General features: G+C 40.3%; 1 pseudogene; it reads left to right on the top strand.

Annotated features, from left to right (window-relative positions):
• The first annotated feature begins 277 nt into the window (after positions 1-277).
• Positions 278-2835, top strand: LOC114633855 (annotated as a pseudogene).
• The last annotated feature ends 4877 nt before the right edge of the window (positions 2836-7712 follow it).

Raw genomic sequence — 7712 nt, 5'->3', positions numbered from 1 at the left:
TTTATACAGATTTGGTCATTTATTTAGAAAATGGCAGCAGTGATTTCCACTTCAATAGCCTATTAATCATAGCTCTGAAAGAAACCACGTGATCCACAAAGCCTGAAATATTTACCACATGATCTTTACAAAAAAGATCTGCTCATACTTCCTTAGATGAATGGAATCTTCTCAGTTCCAAAGTTTTGAATATTACACTCTGTTGTCCCTTACCTTAAGAAATAATCCAACCAAGCTTATCAATAACTTCCTCACCCCCAGAAAATGGAGGCACGACATGAAGATAGGAGGAATAACTAATCACTTTAATGAGATAACTCACTTGTTCTTCCAGAAGCTCCACCCTGACTCAGTAGGTTACAGACTTTTACTATTAAACCTGCCTGATTTTTGAGCTCTAAACCCAAATGTGTAATTTTCCATTCCCTTTTTTTCTGCTGTCTTTTCTCAAAAACCTTAGTATGCTTTTCTGAGACCTCTAGGCTTTCTTACTCATTCCCTGAAGCCTTCCCTCCTCTATGCAGTGGCTTAGAGACCTCTATTGCTGAACATGCTGGTTTTCTCAGATCCTAAGTCAAAAATCTTGGCTTTCTCTCTTTCTCTTCCACATCTCCTACTGTTGGCAGCTACCAAGATTTATAGCTTGTCTGCGCTGTTGTTTTTCTCCAAAACTCTGATAAAATTGTTCTTAGACTTATTTCTGAAACTGAGAAGATTTCTGTATGGTAAATTCTTTTATTAACAAGACCTAGAACTCAACAAAAGAAGTCCTGATTTCTCCCAGTAATAGTTTTCTTTATCTAGAATGAGGTGTCTGGGGGTGGTTTTTCCACAAAGTCTCAACCACTTTCAAAACCAAAAACAGAATAAAATGTCTTTCTGTATTATATCTTTTCCTAGGCAAATATATGGCATTATTTTTCTAAGTGATGTAACACTGAAAAGGGCCAAATAGAGAAATCAAATTATTCTGTATTGTTTTAATTTTAATGAGGTCCCTATAGAAATTTGTTTATTATTATAGCTGTATAACAAGGTTATATAGCTATAATAACTATTATAACACAATTTAAATCAAACTAATCAATAACATTAAGGGATGGCTTAAAGACATTGAAGATCAAAACACCCTCTAACTGCATCTTGGTTAATATGGTCATTCAGGGAGTCAAGACAGAATCTTCACTAACCATGATTATGCACACCTGTGCTTCTTTATGGGCTGAATTTTGGCTGCATAGAAGTTTCTTTATCCTTCAAAACTGACAGCAATCATTGTCAGTCTCCTGGCTACAGTATACTGATGAAATTTAACAGTCTTTGTAATGCATCAAACTTCATTAGAAATATGACTACAGCAAAGTCCCTTCTGAATTATCTCTTCCTTATTCGAGGATCTCCCCACAGACTTCAGAAATTAAGCTCCTTTTGTGACTTCAAACCCAGCCTTTTTTTTCTTAATCAATTGAAAAATAAAATGACTGCTAATGCCTAAAGTTAATGAAGACCAAAGCAATTTATAAAGTTGATATCTGAATGAATGTGATTAGCATTTTCCCTGCAAGAGAAAATTGTCCCACTTCCGGTCTGGGCCCGAGCACTCAGCACATCCTGAGTGGCAGCTCTGCACCCAATCTCACAGAACCCAGAGGAAACAGGTCTCCCAGGAGCTCTAATCCCGGCAGCATCTTAGGTAAGGAGATAGCAACATCCACCCCAAACAGGGAGTAACTGGGACCCACTGGAACCCAAGAATCCACTCCTGGCCCAGAGCACTGGTTCTTTTCGGTCTGGGCCCGAGCACTGAGCAGATCTTGGACCTCAGCTGTAATCCCAGTAGTAACACCCACCCCACACAGTTCTGATACAACCAAAATAATAGGAAAGACAGGCCCCAATCAGAGACAAGGCAGGTAGCACTAAGGAGATCCAGATGGCAAAAGGCAAGCGCAAGAACATAAGCATCAGAAACCCAGGGTACTTGGCATCATTAGAACCTAGTTCGTCCACAGTAGAAAATCCCGAATTCCCCATATCACCAGGAAAGCAAGACTCAGATTTAAAATCACTTCTAATGATGATGATAGAGGACTTTAAAAAGGACATAAATAGGGCAGAGATGTAGGAAGATGGAGAACCACACAGGCCGGCAGTGATGACGAAAGCATAGAAAACTGCCCTTTCTCATAGAGGGTCTTCATGATCCTTTGGCTCAAAGGAGTTGTGTTCAGTGTCACAACCGTTGACCTGAAAAGGAAGCCTGCAGATCTGCAGAACTTGGCTCCGGGGACCCACCCACCATTTATAACCTTCAACAGCAAAGTCAAAACGGATGTAAATAAGATTGAGGAATTTCTTGAAGAAGTCTTATGCCCACCCAAGTACTTAAAGCTTTCACCAAAACACCCAGAGTCAAACACTGCCGGAATGGACATCTCTGACAAATTCTCTGCTTACATCAAGAACTCAAGACCAGAGGCTAATGAAGGACTGGAGAGGGGGCTCCTGAAGATGTTGCAGAAGCTGGATGAGTATCTGAATTCTCCCCTCCCTGATGAAATCGACGAGAACAGTATGGAGGACATCAAATTTTCCACACGTAGGTTTCTGGATGGTGACGAGGTGACATTAGCAGACTGCAACCTGCTGCCCAAGCTCCACATTGTCAAGGTAGTGGCCAAAAAATACTGCAACTTTGATATTCCTAAAGGAATGACGGGCATCTGGAGATACCTGACAAATGCCTACAGCAGGGATGAGTTCACCAACACCTGTCCCAGCGACAAGAAGGTGGAAATCGCATACAGCGATGTCGCCAAGAGACTTACCAAGTAGACAGCACTTTGAGAGAGATGCCTTCAGATTCCCCCAAGAATACGCTTTCCTAACAGACTGTTCTGCCTCCTCTAAAGTAGAAGTGTATTTTGCACGACCACGCAGTTACTCAAGACTAGGATTAAGGGTAGACAAAGTAGACCTCTCCAGTACTCACTCCTGAGCAGTATTCTAAACTCCTCTACCCAGCCCAGCTGCCCCGCCCAGCTGCCCCACCCAGCTGCTGCCCTCCAGTTTGGAGGCACTTCGCCACAAGCGTGTCACCCAAGAGACAGTTTGCTGTCACTCTGGAGCCCTGACCATCATATCAATTCACTGTGTAGATGGCAGAATTTGAGGTGCAGGGTTCAGCCGTTAGAATAGTGCCTGCAGCATCAGTGGACTCCACGCTGCTGTGTGCATGGTACAGGAATATTTATGTACTGGGGGAGTTTTAATATTGAGTAAGGAGTCTAGAAGGATTACTACTGTGCCAGACATGCTGTTCTGGAGTGTTTGACAACACCGCTTCTGTAGAGAGGATGGTTTCTTGGTAGACACTTAATTTTGCCTAAAATGTGTCATTTGTATAAATTGTGACATCTGATACTACATAGTGAAGGACTGAGAGTTGGGAAGACATTTTCAAAATGACAAGAGAAGATTGGGCGGGGTCTCTGTCTACTTTACCTGCTGTGAGGGTATCACCCAGGGCCACTCATACATCTACAGCAGTAATGCTGCCTTCGTTGTGACAGACTTTTTCTTTTCTCTGTTTTTGTGGTGCTTGGAATGGAACCAAGGGCTTTGTGCAGGCCTGACAAGGTTCTGTCCCTGAGCTGCACCAAGCCCCACCTCCCTCTGTGTAAAAAGCTCTGGGTAAAAAAAAAAAAAGAAGGACATAAATAACACTCTCAAAGAAATTGAGGAGAACACAGGTAAACAGGTGGAAGCCCTTAAAGAGGAAACACAAAAATCTCTTAAAGAATTACAAGACAAAACAACCAAACAGGTAAAGGAATTGAACAAAACCATCCAGCACATAAAAATGGAAAGAGAAACAATAAAGAAATCACAAAGGGAGACTACCCTGGAGATAGAAAACCTAAGAAAGAAATCAGGAGTCATAGATGCAAGCATCACCAACAGAATTCAAGAGATAGAAGAGAGAATCTCAGATGCAGAAGATACCACAGAAAATATTGACACAACTGTCAAAGAAAACGCAAAATGCAAAAAGTTCTTAACACAAAACATCCAGGAAATCCAGGACACAATGAGAAGACCAAGCCTAAGGATAATGGGTATAGAGGAGAGTGAAGATTCCCAAATTAAAGGGCCAATAAATGTCTTCAACAATATTATAGAAGAAAACTTCCCTAACCTAAAGAATAAGATGTTCATAAACATACGAGAAGCCTACAGAACGCCAAATAGACTAGACCAGAAAAGAAATACCTCTCGTTAAATAATAATCAAAACACCAAATGCACAAAACAAAGAAAGAATATTAAAAATAATAAGGGGAAAAGGCTAAGAAACATATAAAGACAGACATATCAGAATTACACCATACTTCTCACCAGATACTATAAAAGCAAGAAGATCCTGGACTGACATCATACAGACCCTAAGAGAACACAAATGTCAGCCCAGGCTGCTATACCCAGCAAAACTCTCAATTACCATAGATGGAGAAACCAAGATATTCCACAACAAAACCAAATTTACACGCTATCTTTCCACAAACCCAGCACTACAAAGCATAATAGCGGAAAAGCTCCAATACAAGGAGGGAAATTATATCCTAGAAAGAGCAAGAAAGTAATCCTCTTCTAACAAATCCAAAAGAAGATAGTCACACAAACAATGCCACCACGAATAACAAAAATAACAGGAAGCAACAATCTCCTCTTCTTAATATGTCTTAACATCAATGGACTCAATTCCCCAATAAAAAGACATAGGCTAACAGACTGGATACGTAAACAGGACCCAGCATTTTGCTGCATACATGAAACCCACCTCAAAGACAGACACTACCTTAGAGTAAAAGGCTAGAAAACAATGTTTCAAGGAAATGGTCCTAAGAAACAAGCTGGAATAGCCATCCAAAAACCTCCAGCGTGAGAACACATAGAGAGGGACTCATTGCTCCACCTATATAGGTAGTTGAGGGTGGCCTTGTCAGGCATCAGTGGAAGTGGAGGGCCTTGGTGCCTGAAAGTTTGGATTCTCTAGTGTTGGGGAATTTGAAAGCAGGGAGGCCAGAATGGGAGGATTGTGGGAGCACATCCTCATAGAAATAGGAGGAGGGTGGATGGGATAAGGGGTTTGGGGGGGAATGGGAGAGGAGATAACATTGAAAGATAAATAAATAAAATATCCCATTAAAAAAAAAAACAGATAATGGGTCTGGCAATTGTAGTTGAACAGTCAGACTTTTTGTCAACAATTTATTATGGTGATTTCATATAATCCTCAAGGACAAGGTATTGTGGAAGAGGCCCATGGAACTTTAAAAAGATTGGTGAGACATACTGTTGCTGAGACAAAGAATGATGCCAACCTGTGAGCTTGCTGAGTGCCCTGACCAGGGTGACTGGGAAGCTGTATTGGACATATGTTCCTGACCCACCTTTGCTTGACTATATCCCAGATGGAACAAGCTGCCTTGCCTCAAGATTTTAGACTTTGTGGGATAGAGAATCAAAAAGAGAAAGTATGTCTCTTGTATTCTTCTTAAAGGTGACCAGCTATTAGGACTCAATCATGTACTGGTTTAGAAATCAACACAACATGGGAAATAACAATCTACTTTTGGAAGACTGGATCTGGACTTTGTCAGAGACATATTTGGAAGTTCTCTATGATGTTATGTTAACAAGAGATAAAGTTGGGACAGGATATGGAATTCAAACAAGGGTTAGTGCATGTTTTAAGGCTCTTTTAATTGTCAAGTTAAAATGGTTTTGTCTCTTCTACAGCATTTATTGTAATTTGCATTGACTGTATAATTTCCAATTATTTTAGTGTGTTGAAACCTGGCATGTCTGTTAGGGGAGTCTATCATCCAGCTTTTGTCTTACTGCCCTGAGTATTACAAAACCTTGATTCTCTGAAAAAAGCTTGAAAGTGCTGGAAGAAGTGAGTTAGGCTTTAAGTAGAAGCAAGAGGGTAGTAGGCTTGAGTATTGCTGGTACAACAGCTTTAACTCTATTAATTTCTAGCACCACTGCTTCTGCAATAGCATTGACACAAGGAGTTAAGACAACTGTTTTTGTTAACCATCTAGCAAAAAAAAATGTTACAAATATATTGAGTATACAAAAGGATTTATATAGATATCTGGAACAACGAACGATGCTCTATAACCCATTCAAATTATCTGAAGGAGGTTCAGGGTTCAAGAGTTAGGAGCCATCCCAAGTGTCATTACAAATATCATTGGAGTAGTGTTACTTTTGAAATTCACAATGGTTGTCATTATAATTAGAAAAAAGTTTAAAGACATCTGTAGGATATTTGGCATAATCCTAACTCCTCTCTGGGTATGTTAACTTTGCATAGTGAGATTATGAATTTAAAGAATGCTGCTTTGTTGACCTTTGATGCTGCAGATAATGTCAAAAATTTATCTATGGTCTGAGGTCAGTATTTCCATTTTGGATAAACCTCAGGAATGGCATATATAGCTTGATGAGGCTAGCCCTTCTTGTCCTGGGAATACTTTCATTCCTGTCCATCCTGTTAAAGCTTATCTTTAACAACATAAACATGTTGACAGCCAAAGTACATGGCTTAAAACTGAAAATAGACCCCCAGAGTTATTAAATTAACAGGCTGGCAAGCCAAGGACCAGTAAGATTCTGCACAGAGCCTTACCGACCTAAGACATAAGTGCCTTTGATAATGTATATTCCATGATGGGTAAGGAAGGCATTCTTGTCAGAACGACCTAAGACAGGCTCAGTCTTGTTAACAAAATAAAAAAGCGGGAGAGATGGAGAGCCTTTAGGGCTGCTTGGCAAGAAGCAGACATGGGTCAAGGACAAGGAAAGGGCCTGCTTGGCAGGAATATGACATTGGCCAAGGACAAGGAAGTAGGCTTCAAACTGGAATATGACGTTAGACTAGAACAAAGAAGTAATTTCAGGTAGGAGTCTAAATCGTAGGCTACAACAAAGAAGTAATCTCAGGCAGGAATCTAAATATTAGGCCAGAACAAAGAAGTAATTTCAGACAGGAATCTAAATTTTAGGCTAGAATAATGAAGTAGGCTTCAGACATGAAAATGACCTTAGGCTAGGTTAGGGAAATAGGCTCAGATACTTTGGTCATCCTGATAAGCCCTTAGAAACAGTTATCATGGGAATGTTCACGTAACTGGGTTTAATGCCTTGCTTTTTCTTTGACTATTTGTGTTTATTGTATTGTGTGTTCCTCAGCTACTTGCATCTATTGTATTACTAGACCCTTAACCTAGAACTTACCTTAATACATACATGTAAACAAATTGGTATAAAAGCATAAAGGAAGAGGGGTTATAGGATAGGGGGTTCTAGTGAGAGGAAATGACATCTGTATTATAAATAAATAAATATTTTTACTTTTGCAATTTGGTAGGGCAAACTGGCCTCTAACTTGCTATGCAACTGTCTATGGTGGTTTGAATAAGAACAGTCTCTATATGCTCATGTATTTGAATCCTTAATCATCAGGGAGTAGCACTACTTAGAAGAATTAGGAGGTGTGGCCTTGTTAGGGTAGATACGACTTTGTCAGAGGAAGTGTGTCACAGGGGTGGGCTTTGAGGTTTCAGAAGCTCAAACCAGGCCCAGTGCGCTCGCGCTCTCTCTCTCTCTCTCTCTCTCTCTCTCTCTCTCTCTCTCTCTCTC

The sequence above is a fragment of the Grammomys surdaster genome, unplaced genomic scaffold (assembly GCF_004785775.1).
Source record: "Grammomys surdaster isolate TR1022 unplaced genomic scaffold, NIH_TR_1.0 752, whole genome shotgun sequence".
Lineage (NCBI taxonomy): Eukaryota > Metazoa > Chordata > Mammalia > Rodentia > Muridae > Grammomys > Grammomys surdaster.
Note: the sequence above shows the minus strand (reverse complement) of the source record. Positions and strands in the feature narration are given on the sequence as shown.